Here is a 14,818-nt window from a genome sequence, read left to right as displayed (position 1 = left end):
GGGCAGTGGTGGTGACAGCTGCTGCAGGGGGGGTGGTGGTACCAGCTGCTGCAGGGGGGGTGGTGGAACCAGCTGCTGCAGGGGCGGTGGTGGTACCAGCTGCTGCAGGAGCGGTGGTGGTGACAGCTGCTACAGGAGCGGTGGTGGTAGCAGCTGCTGCAGGAGTGGTGGTGGTACCAGCTGCTGCAGGGGCGGTGGTGGTGACAGCTGCTGCAGGAGCGGTGGTGGTGACAGCTGCTGCAGGAGCATTGGTGGTACCAGCTGCTGCAGGAGCGGTGGTGGTGACAGCTGCTGCAGGAGCGGTGGTGGTACCAGCTGCTGCAGGGGCGGTGGTGGTACCAGCTGCTGCAGGGGTGGAGGTGGTGACAGCTGCTGCCGGAGCGGTGGTGGTACCAGCTGCTGCAGGAGCGGTGGTGGTACCAGCTGCTGCAGGGGCGGTGGTGGTGACAGCTGCTGCAGGAGCGGTGGTGGTACCAGCTGCTGCAGGAGCAGTGGTGGTGACAGCTGCTCCAGGAGCGGTGGTGGTGACAGCTGCTGCAGGAGTGGTGGTGACAGCTGCTGCAGGAGTGGTGGTGACAACTGCTGCAGGAGCGGTGGTGGTACCAGCTGCTGCAGGAGCGGTGGTGGTACCAGCTGCTGCAGGAGCGGTAGTGGTGACAGCTGCTGCAGGAGTGGTGGTGGTGACAGCTGCTGCAGGGGCGGTGGTGGTGACAGCTGCTGCAGGGGCGGTGGTGGTTTGAGCTGCTGCAGGGGTGGTGGTGGTGACAGCTGCTGCAGGGGCGGTGGTAGTGAGAGGTGCTGCAGGGGCGGTGGTAGTGACCGCTGCTGCAGGGGCGGTGGTGGTGACAGCTGCTGCAGGGGCGGTGGTGGTGACAGCCGCTGCAGGGGCGGTGGTGGTTTGAGCTGCTGCAGGGGCGATGGTGGTGACAGCTGTGGCAGGAGTATTGGTGTTGACAACATTAAGTCTGACATTTTAAACACAAGTCTGCATTTCCTGCTGTACAGGAAGTGTACTGCAACAACGGGGGTATGAAATTAACACCTATAGGCTGATAAAGACAGAACCCTTTTTTCTAGCTATAGTTTTAGAATGTGACTGTGCATCCCCTCATGAGATATATAACGTTTTTTATCCTAATGAAAGGTTAACCACTAAGGAACACACACAAACACAGTGTATTACCTGCTAGCAGGAGGAGAATCATCAGAGGCTTCATATCCATGTCCTTTTAGGTCTCTGTTGAGGTAAACCACACAACATCAATCACACATGAACCCTGTTAGATCTTCCGTTAATTAACCGCTGTTGAAGGATGATGTCATTGACCAACATTAATTAGATATTAGTCAATATTCCAAAATCATATGATGTTCATTGATTTTCAAACAGCAGTCCTATAATACCTTCAGTTGTATTAACAGTGTCCCCTCTGTGTTTAGCAGTAGATGTCTTATCAGCCTGCTTCTAATGTCTTCAGCCCTCTGCTCTGCTTTCACTGTAGATTACTGTATTGCTGTAGATTACTGTATAATTATCATTATGTGTCATTATTATTGTTATTATCATTATCACATTATTATGATTATTATTATCATTATCGTTATCGTTGTTATTATTATTATTGTCATTATCACATTATCGTTATTATGATTATTATTATCATTATCGCATTATGATTATCATTATCGCTATCGTTATTATGATTGTTATTATCATTATCGTTATCGTTGTTGTTATTATTGTTATTAGCATTATCAACATGATACTTTTTATTACCATTATTGTTTTCATTATTACAATAATTATCATTATCATCATCATTTTTAGTAGCATCATTATTATTATCATCGTTATTATGATCATTATTATTGTTGTCATCATTATTATTAGCTTCATTATCATAATTGTCATTATCATCAATATTATTGAATTTTAAAATTTTTAATTCTTATTATCATTATCATTATTATTTATAATGACGGCCTACACCGGCCAAACCCGGACGACGCCGGGCCAATTGTTCGCCGCCCTATGGGACTCCCAATCACGGGCCGAATGTGATCCAGCCTGGATTCGAACCAGGGTGTCTGTAGTGACTCCTCAAGCTGCTGAGACGTAGTGCCTTAGACCACCGCGTCACTCGGGAGCCCAGAAGAAAAAATAAGTGTTGCTAAGGTTACCAGTAATCAAGTATTTTATTTTTTTACAACATTATCAAACTATCAAAGACTGACTGGACGTTCCCAAAAGGTAGTTACTTTGACCAAAACAACGGTGACTCTATCTAGCGCAAAAATTCACACAATTCCTTCAACAAAAGTTATCCCCCTTTCTAGCCTTGTAATTACCAGACTAGCCAACAGTTCTTGTCAGCTTGTGAAGGACGACCCATGTAGAGATGGCCTTTAAAGGTGTAAATCCTAACCAGCCTCAAAACTCATCGATTCAGTGTGGTAGTTATCTTAATGTCATTGATTCAGTGTGGTAATTATCTTAATGTCATTGATTCAGTGTGTTAGTTATCTTAAAGTAATTTATTCAGAGTGGTAGTTATCTTAAAGTCATTGATTCAGTGTGGTAGTTATCTTAAAGTCATTGATTCAGTGTGGTAGTTATCTTAAAGTCATTGATTCAGTGTGGTAGTTATCTTAAAGTCATTGATTCAGTGTGGTAATTATCTTAAAGTCATTGATTCAGTGTGGTAATTATCTTAATGTCATTGATTCAGTGTGTTAGTTATCTTAAAGTAATTTATTCAGAGTGGTAGTTATCTTAAAGTCATTGATTCAGTGTGGTAATTATCTTAAAGTCATTGATTCAGTCTGGTAGTTATCTTAAAGTCATTGATTCAGTGTGGTAATTATCTTAAAGTCATTGATTCAGTCTGGTAGTTATCTTAAAGTCATTGATTCAGTGTGGTAATTATCTTAAAGTCATTGATTCAGTCTGGTAGTTATCTTAAAGTCATTGATTCAGTGTGGTAATTATCTTAAAGTCATTGATTCAGTCTGGTAGTTATCTTAAAGTCATTGATTCAGTGTGGTAATTATCTTAAAGTCATTGATTCAGTGTGGTAATTATCTTAAAGTCATTTATTCAGTGTGGTAATTATCTTAAAGTCATTGATTCAGTCTGGTAATTATCTTAAAGTCATTGATTCAGTGTGGTAATTATCTATATACATACAATGTTAATACAATGTTAATACAATGTTAATTACATTGTATGTAATGTTAACAGTCCAACCTGTTTCTTTCTCCCCTCCTGGGCCGACCACACCTCCCTTTCATCTCATCTCTCTATATCTCTCGCACCATCTCTCTCTCTCTCTCTCTCTCTCTCTCTCTCTCTCTCTCTCTCTCTTTCTCTCTCCATCTGTCTCTCTCTCTCTCTCTCTCTCTCTCCTCTCTCTCTCTGTCTCTCTAAATCTCTCTCTCTCTCCTCTCTCTCTCTCTCTCTCTCCTCTCTCTCCTCTCTCTCTCTCTCTCTCTCTCTCTCCGTCTCTCTATATCTCTCTCGCTCTCTCTCTCTCTCCCACTCTCTCTCTCTCTCTCTCTCTCTCTCTCTCTCTCTCTCTCCTCTCTCTCTCTCTCCGTCTCTCTATATCTCTCTTTCTCTCTCTCTCTCTCTCTCTCTCTCTCTCTCTCTCTCTCTCTCTCTCTCTCTCTCTCTCTCTCTCTCTCTCTCTCTCTCTCTCTCCCTCTCTAAATTGTGAATCAGATTGGCCTTGGTGAAGCTACATAAACAATTCTGCACCAATCCCGTCAAGCAATCCCTACACTAATGGGTTTATACCTATAGCATCCCGTTAATAACAGATGACAACAGTTAACCTACATCTATGGGTTTATACATACAGTGCCTTGCGAAAGTATTCGGCCCCCTTGAACTTTGCGACCTTTTGCCACATTTCAGGCTTCAAACATAAAGATATAAAACTGTATTTTTTTTGTGAAGAATCAACAACAAGTGGGACACAATCATGAAGTGGAACGACATTTATTGGATATTTCAAACCTTTTTAACAAAATTGGGCGTGCTAAATTATTCAGCCCCCTTAAGTTAATACTTTGTAGCGCCACCTTTTGCTGCGATTACAGCTGTAAGTCGCTTGGGGTATGTCTCTATCAGTTTTGCACATCGAGAGACTGATTTTTTTTCCCATTCCTCCTTGCAAAACAGCTCGAGCTCAGTGAGGTTGGATGGAGAGCATTTGTGAACAGCAGTTTTCAGTTCTTTCCACAGATTCTCGATTGGATTCAGGTCCAAGGTTGCAAAGTTCAAGGGGGCCGAATACTTTCGCAAGGCACTGTATAGCATCCCGTTAATAACAGATGGCAACAGTTAACCTACATCTATGGGTTTATACCTATAGCATCCCGTTAATAACAGATGGAGCTTTCAGTTGCATAGTTAGGTCTGAGACTACTAATGTCTTGAAATAGGAAGAAAAATGTATATACAATTTGAACAAGCAATCATGACAATCAAATTCACCGAAGCTGCTTCTTACCTGAGAATATCATAGATGTGGAGTCTGCTAGGACCTGTAGACTACTCAGATGAGAAAATATGCACAAATAACTTCTCTCTTTCTGAGAACTGAAGATGAGCAACTCCTGGGCAGAGGGGGTTTTGTACGATGACGGAAAACTAGACTTGGAATTTTTTCTAACTTGCTGGACTCGTTTTTCGCCTGCCATTCACGAGCGTCAATCATGCCTTTCAAAAAAATGTATCCACCTACAAGACCTGCAAAACGACTAACCAAAGTCAAAAAGTGACTCTTAGACTACCTTAACCACACCCTTAGTGTTATGATGTTTGTTCAAACCCAGCTGAAAACAAACAACGAATACAAAGTGAGGGATCAATCACATTTATTCATAAAGCCCTTCTTACATCAGATGATGTCACAAATTACAGAAACCAGCATAAAACCCCAAACAGGAAGGAATGCAGCTGTAGAAGCACAGTGGAAAAACCTCCCTAGAAAGGCAGGAACCTAGGAAGAAACCTAGAGAGGAACCAGGCTCTGAGGGGTGGGCCAGTCCTCTTCTGGCTGTGCCTTGTGGAGATTAGAAACCTAGAGAGGAACCAGGCTCTGAGGGGTGGGCCAGTCCTCTTCTGGCTGTACTGGGTAGACCAGAGGAACCAGGCTCTGAGGGGTGGGCCAGTCCTCTTCTGGCTGTACTGGGTAGACCAGAGGAACCAGGCTCTGGGGGGTGGGCCAGTCCTCTTCTGGCTGTACTAGGTAGACCAGAGGAACCAGGCTCTGAGGGGTGGGCCAGTCCTCTTCTGGCTGTACTGGGTAGACCAGAGAAACCAGGCTCTGAGGGGTGGGCCAGTCCTCTTCTGGCTGTGCCTGGTGGAGATTAGACACCTAGAGAGGAACCAGGCTATGAGGGGTGGGCCAGTCCTCTTCTGGCTGTACTGGGTAGACCAGAGGAACCAGGCTCTAAGGGGTGGGCCAGTCCTCCTCTGGCTGTACTGGGTAGACCAGAGGAACCAGGCTCTGAGGGGTGGGCCAGTCCTCTTCTGGCTGTACTGGGTAGACCAGAGGAACCAGGCTCTGGGGGGTGGGCCAGTCCTCTTCTGGCTGTACTAGGTAGACCAGAGGAACCAGGCTCTGAGGGGTGGGCCAGTCCTCTTCTGGCTGTACTGGGTAGACCAGAGAAACCAGGCTCTGAGGGGTGGGCCAGTCCTCTTCTGGCTGTACTGGGTAGACCAGAGGAACCAGGCTCTAAGGGGTGGGCCAGTCCTCTTCTGGCTGTACTGGGTAGACCAGAGGAACCAGGCTCTGAGGGGTGGGCCAGTCCTCTTCTGGCTGTACTGGGTAGACCAGAGGAACCAGGCTCTGAGGGGTGGGCCAGTCCTCTTCTGGCTGTACTGGGTAGACCAGAGAAACCAGGCTCTGAGGGGTGGGCCAGTCCTCTTCTGGCTGTACTGGGTAGACCAGAGGAACCAGGCTCTGAGGGGTGGGCCAGTCCTCTTCTGGCTGTACTGGGTAGACCAGAGGAACCAGGCTCTGGAGGGATATCAACAGACCACCATCTTACTACCCTGAGACAAGGCTGAGTATAGCCCACATCAGGTCCTAAAGGTCTGGTACTCAGGGCTCTACTGTCCCTTCTTCATGTCCTAATGTCCTGGTACCCAACTCACTAACGACCGTCAGGTCCTAATGTCCTGGTACCCAGGGCTCTATTGTCCCTCCATCAGGTCCTAATGTCCTGGTACCCAGGGCTCTATTGTCCCTCCATCAGGTCCTAATGTCCTGGTATCCAGGCCTCTATTGTCCCTCCATCAGGTCCTAATGTCCTGGTACTCAGGGCTCTATTGTCCTTCCATCAGGTCCTAATGTCCTGGTACCCAGGGCTCTATTGTCCCTCCATCTGTTGCTAATGTCCTGGTACTCAGGGCTCTATTGTCCCTCCATCAGGTCCTAATGTCCTGGTACCCAGGGCTCTATTGTCCCTCCATCAGGTCCTAATGTCCTGGTACCCAGGGCTCTATTGTCCCTCCATCAGGTCCTAATGTCCTGGTACCCAGGGCTCTATTGTCCCTCCATCAGGTCCTAATGTCCTGGTACCCAGGGCTCTATTGTCCCTCCATCAGGTCCTAATGTCCTGGTACCCAGGGCTCTATTGTCCCTCCATCAGGTCCTAATGTCCTGGTACCCAGGCCTCTATTGTCCCTCCATCAGGTCCTAATGTCCTGGTACCCAGGGCTCTATTGTCCCTCCATCAGGTCCTAATGTCCTGGTACCCAGGGCTCTATTGTCCCTCCATCAGGTCCTAATGTCCTGGTACCCAGGGCTCTATTGTCCCTCCATCAGGTCCTAATGTCCTGGTACCCAGGGCTCTATTGTCCCTCCATCAGGTCCTAATGTCCTGGTACCCAGGGCTCTATTGTCCATCTAACCATTCTGATATCAATGCAAATGCGTTTGAAAATCACATCAAACTCGGATCATCAAAACAGTATCGTTGTTAGGCAAACATTTTTGAACACGCAGGTTGAAACTGAGTGCGAAACATGGTCATCGTGGACGTTGTTTCAAAGCCAAACAACGGAATGGACAAAGCTTTCTCAGGTGATGATTAATTCAAGGCATTTAAGACTTATATTATAGTTCTCTATACTGTCAGATAGTGCAGCATGATTACAGTTCTCCACACTAAACCTCTAGTGAATAGTCTGTAGATCTTTACCTGTAGTGAATGGTCCATAGAGTACACCCCCCCCCCCCTCTCCCCCTTCCTCCCCCTTAGACGATCCCGCAGGTGACGAAGCTGGATGTGGAGGTCCTGGGTTGGCATGGTTACACGTGGTCTGTGGTTGTGATGCCGATTACACAGTTGGACGTTCTGACAATTTCTCAAAAACAACTTTGGAGGCGGCTTATGGTAGAGAAATGAACATGAAATTAGCTGGCAACAGCTCTGGTGGACATTCCTGCAGTCAGCATGCCATTTGCACGCTCCCTCAAAACTTGAGACATTTGTGGCATTGTTTTGTGTGACAAAACTGCACATTTGAAAGTGGCCTTTTATTGTCCTCAGCACAAGGTGCACCTATATAATGATCATGCTGTTTAATCAGCTTCTTGATATGCCACACCTGTTAGGTAGATGGAATTTCTTGAAAAAGGAGAAAATGCTCACTAACAGGGATGTAAACAGGTTTTTTCATCTCTTGAAACATGGGAACAACACTTTTACATGTTGGCTTATTATTTATGTTCAGTAAACTCAGCAAAAAAAGAAACGTCCTCTCGCTGTCAACTGCAATTATTTTAAAAATTTGTTTGAACAATATTTTTATGAACATAAAAATGAAAAAGATTTGTTTGAACATAACAAGATTCAACAACTGAGACATAAACTGAACATGTTCCACAGACATGTGACTAACAGAAATGGAATAATGTGTCCCTGAACAAAGGTGGGGTCAAAATCAAAAGTAACAATCAGTATCTGATGTGGCCACCAGCTGCATTAATTACTGCAGTGCATCTCCTCCTCATGGACTGCACCAGATTTGCCAGTTCTCTCTGTGAGGTGTTACCTCTTCCACCAAGGCACCTGCAAGTTCCTGGACATTTCAGGGGGGAATGGCCCTAGCCCTCACCTTCCTATCCAACAGGTCCCAGAAGTGCTCAATGGGTTTGAGATACAGGCTCTTCGCTGGCCATGGCAGAACACTGACATTCCTGTCTAGCAGGAAATAACGCACAGAACGAGCAGTATGGCTTGTGGCATTGTCTTGCTGGAGGCTCATGTCATGATGAGCCTGCAGGAAGGGTACCACGTGAGGGAGGAGGATGTCTTCCCTGTAACGCACAGCGTTGAGATTGCCTGTAATGACGACAAGCTCAGTCCGATGATGTCGTGTCAGGGCCCGACCTTACCCGGAAATACACAGCCTATTATAAAGCATCTATTCCCCAATAACCCAGAGGCACATACTTCCCCAAAAAACATCTCAGAACTGATCACACTCTGTTTAGCCACCTTGTTGGGCGGAACAAAACATGAACAACATTCCCAAAGCTGTACTCATCCCTTTGTCTCCTCCCACCACCTCATGGACTCCACCCCTCCCCCCTACCACCTCCTTCCACCACCCATTGTTTCATTACCTCTAGTGAATGGTCTATAGTTCTTTACCTCTAGTGAAGGGTCTATAGTTCTTTACCTCCAGTGAATAGTCTATAGTTATATACCTCTAGTGAATGGTCTATAGTTCTTTACCTCTAGTGAATGGTCTATAGTTCTTTACCTCCAGTGAATGGTCTATAGTTCTTTACCTCCAGTGAATGGTCTATAGTTCTTTACCTCTAGTGAATGGTCTATAGTTCTTTACCTCTAGTGAATGGTCTATAGTTCTTTACCTCCAGTGAATAGTCTATAGTTATATACCTCTAGTGAATGGTCTATAGTTCTTTACCTCTAGTGAATGGTCTATAGTTCTTTACCTCCAGTGAATAGTCTATAGTTATATACCTCTAGTGAATGGTCTATAGTTCTTTACCTCTAGTGAATGGTCTATAGTTCATTACCTCTAGTGAATGGTCTATAGTTCTTTACCTCTAGTGAATGGTCTATAGTTCTTTACCTCCAGTGAATAGTCTATAGTTATATACCTCTAGTGAAGGGTCTATAGTTCTTTACTTCTAGTGAATGGTCTATAGTTCTATAGTTTAATGTCTATTGAGACTCACCCCTAGACTAAACTAGACTATTGAGACTCACCCCTTGTTAGTGTAATTAAATTATGCCAATGTGCTTTCATTAATTGAAAACCCTTAATCTAATTCGTAAGATTCTTGTTTGCATAAAATAGATGGAGATCAGTCTTTTAAATAATAGGTACCAGAATTTATTCTCGGAGCGCGCTCCCACTTAACCACGTGCAGCAGTTTATATACAGATCATGATGTCATTTCATTGCTTTAACAGAATCCCCTCCTCTCGTCCGGGACAAAGTGAGGTGAAAAGTTCATTCTAACTTACTAACACACTCACAGGTAACTTTTGACCCCTCAACATTATTGATCACCACTGAGCTGACAGTTCTAATTAAACAGAAAACCGAGGAATGCACTCACTGCCTTATCTAAAATACCCCAGAGCTCAGTTTCTGTAGGTTCAACCATAGGTTCCCATGTCTGGAATACACTGCCATCAGACACACATAACTGCACCACATATCACACTTTCACAAAATGCTTGAAGACATGGCTAAAGGTCAATCAGATTTGTGAACATGGTCCCTAGCTGTGTGTTGCCGCTCTCCATGTTGTCTGTTGTCTGTAGCTTGTGAGGTGTGGAAACACTTTGTTGCTTTTATGAATTTTGTCTTGCTGCTTTTTGTTCTATGTTGCTCTGTCTGTATGCTACGTCTTGCTTGTCCTATGTTGCTCTGTCTGTATGCTACGTCTTGCTTGTCCTATGTTGCCATGTCTGTATGCTACGTCTTGCTTGTCCTATGATGCTCTGTCTGTATGCTATGTCTTGCTTGTCCTATGTTGCCATGTCTGTATGCTACGTCTTGCTTGTCCTATGTTGCTCTGTCTGTATGCTATGTCTTGCTTGTCCTATGTTGCTATGTCTTGCTTGTTCTATGTTGCTATTGTCTATATTGTAATTGTTTTTAATAACCTGCCCAGGGACTGCGGTTGAAAATTAGCCTTCCATTAGCCGGTGTATTGGTTGGTTGATTTATTATTTGGTTGATTGGTTAATTTGTTGGTTGGTGTGTTGATTGATTGATGTATTTGTTAATGTATTGGTTGGTTGGTTGATGTATTGATTGATAGATAGATTGATTGATTGATTGATTGATGCATTGGTTGGTTGGTTGATTTATTAGTTGGTTGATTGATGTATTGGTTGGTTGGTGTGTTGATTGGTTGATGTATTGGTTGATTGATTTATTAGTTGGTTGATTGATGTACTGGTTGGTTGATGTATTGGTTGATTGATTTATTGGTTGGTTGATTGATTGATTTATTGGTTGGTTGGTTGATTGATTTATTAGTTGGTTGATTTATTGGTTGATTGATTTATTGGTTGATTGATTGATGTATTGGTTGGTTGATTTATGTATTGATTGGTTGATGTATTGATGTTTTGATTGATTGATTTCAGATCCATTTGAAGAGAGGGGAGCATCTGAAAGCAGCTCACATGCTCATCAGAGTTTCCAACAACATCAGCAAATTCCCCTCCATTGAGTAACACACACACAGACAAAGACACAGACACACCCTGACACACACAATATGACATGTTGTTAAAATAGATCTGATGTGTTTATCTCTCTGTCTGTCTACCTGCAGCCTGGTACAGGTGAACACACACACTGTTCCAGCTACCTGCATAGACACACAAGGAAGGAATGGGGAGGGAGGGGTGGACAGAGTGGGAGGGAGGGGTGGTGGAAGGAGTAGGGAGGGAGGGGTGGTGGAAGGAGTAGGGAGGGAGGGGTGGAAGGAGTGGGAGGGAGGGGTGGAAGGAGTGGAGGGAGGGGTGGAAGGAGTGGGAGGGAGGGGTGGAAGGAGTAGGGAAGGAGGGGTGGAGAAGGATTAGGGAGGGAGGGGTGGAAGGACTTGGAGGGAGGGGTGGGAGGAGTGGAAGGTAGTGGTGGAGGAGTGGAGGGAGGGGTGGGAGGGAGGGGTGGAGAAGGAGTAGGGAGGGAGGGGTGGAAGGACTGGGAGGGAGGGGTGGGAGGAGTGGGAGGCAGGGGTGGAAGGAGTAGGGAGGGGTGGAAGGAGTGGGAGGGAGGGAGGGGTGGAAGGAGTGGGAGGGAGGGGTGGAGAAGGAGTAGGGAGGGAGGGGTGGAAGGAGTGGAAGGGAGGGGTGGAAGGAGTAGGGAGGGAGGGGTGGAAGGAGTGGGAGGGGTGGTGGAAGGAGTAGGGAGGGAGGGGTGGAAGGAGTAGGGAGGGAGGGTGGAAGGAGTAGGGAGGGAGGGGTGGTGGAAGGAGTGGGAGGGAGGGAGGGGTGGAAGGAGTGGAAGGGAGGGGTGGAATGAGTGGGAGGGAGGGGTGGAAGGAGTGGGAGGGAGGGGTGGAAGGAGTGGATGGGAGGGGTGGAAGGAGTAGGGAGGGAGGGGTGGAAGGAGTGGGAGGGAGGGGTGTAAGGAGTGGAAGGTAGGGGTGGAAGGAGTGGGTGGGAGGGTTGGAAGGAGTGGAGGGAGGGGTGGAAGGAGTAGGGAGGGAGGGGGGTGGTGGAAGGATTGGGAGGGAGGGAGGGGTGGAAGGAGTGGGAGGAGGGGTGGAAGGAGTGGGAGGAGGGGTGGAAGGAGTAGGAGGGAGGGGGGGGAGAAGGAGTAGGAGGGAGGGGTGGAAGGAGTGGGAGGGAGGGAGGGGTGGAAGGAGTGGGCAGGGCGGGGTGGAAGGAGTAGGGAGGGGAGGGGGGAGAAGGAGTAGGGAGGGAGGGGTGGAAGGAGTAGGGAGGGAGGGGTGGAAGGAGTAGGAGGGAGGGGTGGAGAAGAAGTAGGGAGGGAGGGGTGGAAGGAGTGGGAGGGGAGGGGTGGAAGGAGTAGGAGGGAGGGGGTGGAGAAGGAGTAGGGAGATAGGGGTGGAAGGGAGGGGTGGAAAGAGTGGGAGGGAGGGATGGAGAAGGAGTAGGGAGGGAGGGGTGGAAGGAGTTGGGAGGGAGGGGTGGAGAAGGAGTAGGGAGGGAGGGGTGGAAGGAGTAGGGAGGGAGGGGTGGAAGGAGTGGGAGAGAGGGGTGGAAGGAGTGGGAGGGAGGGGTGGAAGGAGTAGGAGAAAGGGATGGAGAAGGAGTAGGGAGGGAGGGGTGGAAGGAGTAGGGAGGGAGGGGTGGAGAAGGAGTAGGGAGGGAGGGGTGGAAGGAGTGGGAGGGAGGGGTGGAAGGAGTGGGAGGGAGGGGTGGAGAAGGAGTAGGAGGGAGGGGTGGAAGGGAGGGGTGGAAGGACTGGAAGGTAGGGGTGGAAGGAGTAGGAGGGAGGGGGTGGACAGGGAGGGGTGGAAGGACTGGAAGGTAGGGGTGGAAGGAGTAGGAGGGAGGGGTGGAAGGAGTAGGGAGGGAGGGGGGAGAAGGAGTAGGTAGGGAGGGGTGGAAGGAGTGGGAGGTAGGGGTGGAAGGAATGGAAGGTAGGGATGGAAGGAGTGGGAGGGAGGGGTGGAAGGAGAGGAGGGTGGAAGGAATGGAAGGTAGGGATGGAAGGAGTGGGAGGGAGGGTGGAAGGAGTGGGAGGGAGGGGTGGAAGGAGTGGAAGGGAGGGGTGGAAGGAGTGGGAGGGAGGGGTGGAAGGAGTGGGAGGGAGGGGTGGAAGGAGGGAGGGGTGGGAGGGGTGGAAGGAGTGGGAGGGAGGGGTGGGAGGGGTTGAAGGAGTTGGAGGGAGGGGTGGTGGAAGGAGGGGGGTGGAAGGGTTGGTGGAAGGAGGTGGTAGGGGGGAGGGGGTGGAGTCCATGAGGTGGTGGGAGGAGGGTGGTGGGAGGAGACAAAGGGATGAGTACAGCTTTGGGAATGTTGTTCATGTTTTGTTCCGCCCAACAAGGTGGCTAAACAGAGTGTGATCAGTTCTGAGATGTTTTTTGGGGAAGTATGTGCCTCTGGGTTATTGGGGAATAGATGCTTTATAATAGGCTGTGTATTTCCGGGGTAAGGTCGGGCCCTGACACGGCATCATCGGACTGAGCTTGTCGTCATTACAGGCAATCTCAACGCTGTGCGTTACAGGGAAGACATCCTCCTCCCTCACGTGGTACCCTTCCTGCAGGCTCATCATGACATGAGCCTCCAGCAAGACAATGCCACAAGCTATACTGCTCGTTCTGTGCGTTATTTACTGCAAGACAGGAATGTCAGTGTTCTGCCATGGCCAGCGAAGAGCCTGTATCTCAAACCCATTGAGCACTTCTGGGACCTGTTGGATAGGAAGGTGAGGGCTAGGGCCAGTCCCCCCTGAAATGTCCAGGAACTTTCAGGTGCCTTGGTGGAAGAGGTAACACCTCACAGAGAGAACTGGCAAATCTGGTGCAGTCCATGAGGAGGAGATGCACTGCAGTAATTAATGCAGCTGGTGGCCACATCAGATACTGATTGTTACTTTTGATTTTGACCCCACCTTTGTTCAGGGACACATTATTTCATTTCTGTTAGTAACATGTCTGGGGAACTTGTTCAGTTTATGTCTCAGTTGTTGAATCTTGTTATGTTCAAACAAATCTTTTTCATTTTTATGTTCATAAAATATTGTTCAACAAATTTTTAAAATAAACGCAGTTGACAGCGAGAGGACGTTTCTTTTTTTGCTGAGTTTACTGAACATAAATAATAAGCCAACATGTAAAAGTGTTGTTCCCATGTTTCAAGAGATGAAAAAACCTGTTTACATCCCTGTTAGTGAGCATTTTCTCCTTTTTCAAGAAATTCCATCTACCTGACAGGTGTGGCATATCAAGAAGCTGATTAAACAGCATGATCATTATATAGGTGCACCTTGTGCTGAGGACAATAATAGGCCACTTTCAAATGTGCAGTTTTGTCACACAAAACAATGCCACAAATGTCTCAAGTTTTGAGGGAGCGTGCAAATGGCATGCTGACTGCAGGAATGTCCACCAGAGCTGTTGCCAGATCATTTCATGTTCATTTCTCTACCATAAGCCGCCTCCAAAGTTGTTTTTGAGAAATTGTCAGAACGTCCAACTGTGTAATCGGCATCACAACCACAGACCACGTGTAACCATGCCAACCCAGGACCTCCACATCCAGCTTCGTCACCTGCGGGATCGTCTAAGGGGGAGGAAGGGGAGAGGGGGGGGGGGGTGTACTCTATGGACCATTCACTACAGGTAAAGATCTATAGACTATTCACTAGAGGTTTAGTGTGGAGAACTGTAATCATGCTGCTCTATCTGACAGTATAGAGAACTGTAATATAAGCTCTTAAACATGCCTTGAATTAATCATCACCTGAGAAAGAGCTTTGTCCATTCCGTTGTTTTGGCTTTAGAAACAACGTCCACGATGACCATGTTTCGCACTCAGTTCAACCTGCGTGTTCAAAAATGTTTTGCCTAACAAGATACTGTTTTGATGATCCGAGTTTGATGTNGGGACAATAGAGCCTGGGTACCAGGACATTAGGACCTGATGGAGGGACAATAGAGCCCTGGGTACCAGGACATTAGGACCTGATGGAGGGACAATAGAGCCCTGGGTACCAGGACATTAGGACCTGATGGAGGGACAATAGAGCCTGGTACCAGGACATTAGGACCTGATGGAGGGACATAGAGGCCATGGGTACCAGGACATTAGGACCTGATGGAGGGAC

General features: G+C 47.5%; 1 long non-coding RNA gene across 1 annotated transcript; it reads right to left on the bottom strand.

Annotated features, from left to right (window-relative positions):
* Positions 1-882: 882 nt before the first annotated feature.
* Positions 883-4,615, bottom strand: LOC116372938 (uncharacterized). Its single transcript, XR_004209457.1, has 3 exons — positions 4,515-4,615; positions 1,184-1,237; positions 883-930 (listed from the first exon to the last, which is right to left on the bottom strand). It is a non-coding gene; the product is annotated as an uncharacterized LOC116372938 (long non-coding RNA).
* Positions 4,616-14,818: the final 10,203 nt, after the last annotated feature.

This window comes from Oncorhynchus kisutch, unplaced genomic scaffold (genome assembly GCF_002021735.2).
Source record: "Oncorhynchus kisutch isolate 150728-3 unplaced genomic scaffold, Okis_V2 scaffold3972, whole genome shotgun sequence".
NCBI lineage: Eukaryota > Metazoa > Chordata > Actinopteri > Salmoniformes > Salmonidae > Oncorhynchus > Oncorhynchus kisutch.
Note: the sequence above shows the minus strand (reverse complement) of the source record. Positions and strands in the feature narration are given on the sequence as shown.